The 2,782-nt window shown below is 39.4% G+C and overlaps 1 pseudogene; it reads left to right on the top strand.

Annotated features, from left to right (window-relative positions):
* The first annotated feature begins 1,474 nt into the window (after positions 1–1,474).
* On the top strand, positions 1,475–2,557 carry LOC110024440 (annotated as a pseudogene).
* The last annotated feature ends 225 nt before the right edge of the window (positions 2,558–2,782 follow it).

Genomic DNA, 2,782 nt, shown 5'->3' with positions numbered 1-2,782 from the left:
TCTTTCCCCGCTCTTTCCTCTCGCCTTCAGCCGGCTCACTTCCCTCTCTCTCTTTCTCTCTCTTAGTTTGGTGTGAATTTAATTTAAATTTGGTCTCCAATTTTAGTCAAATTTGAATATTGATTTGAGCTGAATTTAATTAGGGCTGTGAATTTAGCTCTAAGATTTTTAATCGTTTGAAAGTTCTTTTGATTTTCGGCTCGGTTCTAATCGTATTGAAATAAACGAGTTGAGCTCAGCTAAAGCTAAAATATTGAATCGAATTTTTTTGATCCGATTTTGAGCTGACTCCAGCTTGACTCGAAATCTGATGGTTAACAACTCTAGTGATGATGAAACTGTGAATTTAGAAAATTTTGCACGAAGAACATTAATTGCTCGAAAATTAATTGAAATTTTGGCTCGATTCGAGATCGGATCGAACCAAATCAAATCCATTTTGAGCTAATTTTGATGGCCCTGCTCTTTCCCCACCTTTCCTATCACCCTCAGCTGATTCACTTCTCTCTCTCTCTCTCTCTCAGTTTAGTGTGAGTTTAATTTAAATATGGTCTCGGTTTTTAGAAAAAAAGTCATTACTGTAATATAAATTTTATTTTACTTCTCATATATTATTACATTCATTTTAGAATAATTTAATAAACATAAGATTTACATACATAACATTCAATTCTTATGTATTTAGATCTAACACCTAAACTCTCATTTTAGCAAATATGTCATCTTACCCAAACATAAAAATATGTATTTCACTTCTTAAATGGTAAAATGATGATGCTTTTGATGTCATATGAAAATTTTGAGTGATAGAAATATAAGTAATAAAATATAAAGCAATTCTTAAATATGCAAATATATAAAAAATTAGTGGTATGCATGTAAATGCTACTTAATAATTTGCGGTCATTTAAATTAAAAAAAATTGAATTAAATATTCTATCTAACAAAATCGAAAACTTTGCCTCCACACCATCACATGCCTCAGGATTAAATTTGGAAACTTCTATTTATAGCAGTCTAGTAATGCATAAAACATCATAATTCACTTAAAAAAATTAATTACTGATAATATTACCCAATTTAAAATTTTGATCATTCTAAATAGAAAGTATCGTGTTGCGTTCTTCGATCTGTTGGTTGGCATTCCCCTTAGACCGGGGGTTCGAATCTTTCTATGACGACTAATGACGTGAGTCTTAAATAGTATGATACTCGAATTATTTGACACATTAAGAGTGACTAGAGACTCGTATAATAGTGTTCATTCTTTTAAAAATAAAATAAAAAAAGTGTAAATTGTAGACATGTAAAAATCCAAGAAAGTTTCGGTATGTTTGTAAATCGTCCAAAAGTTTTCCCGGCATCTTCGCAAATTTCTTAATTTTAGCAGCACCGGTATTCTCCGTGTCAAAATTCACATATCCACGCACCTTCTCCTCGTGCGCGTGCCCGTCTATATATAAACGAACCTCTTCGTCTTCCTCATCACAACAAACTCATCTTTTTCTCTCCACCAAAACCTTCCTCAGTTACCTTCCTCTGTTCCTCCTCCTCAAAAAAGCAGCCTCTTTTAATGGCCATCGAATCCCTCAAAGCAGCTCTCCCACCTCCGTCCCCAACTCCGGCGTATTCTTCGACGAGCTCCGACGAATCTCACCTCCTCCATGTCGAGAGCTGGACCAAACGAAAGCGCTCAAAGCGTCATCCCCGCTTCTTCGACCACCCTCCTTCCGAAGAAGAGTACCTCGCCTTCTGCCTCCTCATGCTCTCCCGGGACTCCGCCGCCGCAGCAGCCGCCGCCGCCGTATCTCGGCGTGCCTCCGCTGCAGAAGATGGACCATCCCTGTTCTGTCTGCGGAAAGTCGTTCCCTTCCTACCAAGCGCTAGGCGGCCACATGGCCAGTCACCGGAAACCACTCCCCTCCGCCGCCGCAGCTGGCGATGACCGCCTCTTCTTTTCTCCGGATCTCCGGCGGCCTCCATGGTCTCCTCTAGTTCTGCAAACGGTAAGGTGCACCAGTGCTTGATCTGTCTGAAGACGTTCCCTACAGGGCAGGCGCTTGGGGGACATAAGCGGAGGCACTACGATGGGACGATTGGGAGTGCTGTCGGCGCCGGAAGCGGCACCGGAACCAGCGGCGGCGGAGCGTCGTCGGCTTCGTCGGAGGCGGCTAGCGGCGGTCAACGCGGATTTGGGCTTGATCTGAATATGCCGCCGATGATTGAGTTCGCGTTTGATGTTTCGCGGCAGTTTTTGGAGGCCGATGAGGAAGATGAAGTGCAGAGCCCTCTTCCGTTCAAGAAGCCGCATCTGCTGCTTATGGGATAGGGTTCTATGATTGATGATGAAGACGATTAGGATTTTGATTTATGGCGATTATATTGTTTTAGTCAGTTTAAAAATTTAATTATGGATTTATTTGTTTAGAGAAAGGATTGAAAAATTCTATTTTGTTTGGTTTTAGATGGAATTGGGATTAATTAGGTGGAATTTGATTGATTCTTTGTAGTAGATTTGCGTTGATTTTGTGATGTATAGTGATTTTAAAGGAGAATTGGCTGCTTCTAATTATAATTTATTATTTTTTGTGGTTTAAATTTATGTTCTTTTTTGGGTGCGTCTAAATTTGGTGACTTTGAGGGTTGTTAGAGCGGCCGTGATTGACCTATTATAATGTTTTAATAAGTTCCCATGATGACGTGAATAATGATAAGAATAAAATTAGATAAGAATATTCAGCTTAATTTCTCTCTTCATTAAGTAGTGATAAGGTAATATATG

The sequence above is a fragment of the Phalaenopsis equestris genome, unplaced genomic scaffold (genome assembly GCF_001263595.1).
Source record: "Phalaenopsis equestris unplaced genomic scaffold, ASM126359v1 Scaffold000256, whole genome shotgun sequence".
Classification (NCBI taxonomy): domain Eukaryota; kingdom Viridiplantae; phylum Streptophyta; class Magnoliopsida; order Asparagales; family Orchidaceae; genus Phalaenopsis; species Phalaenopsis equestris.
Note: the sequence above shows the minus strand (reverse complement) of the source record. Positions and strands in the feature narration are given on the sequence as shown.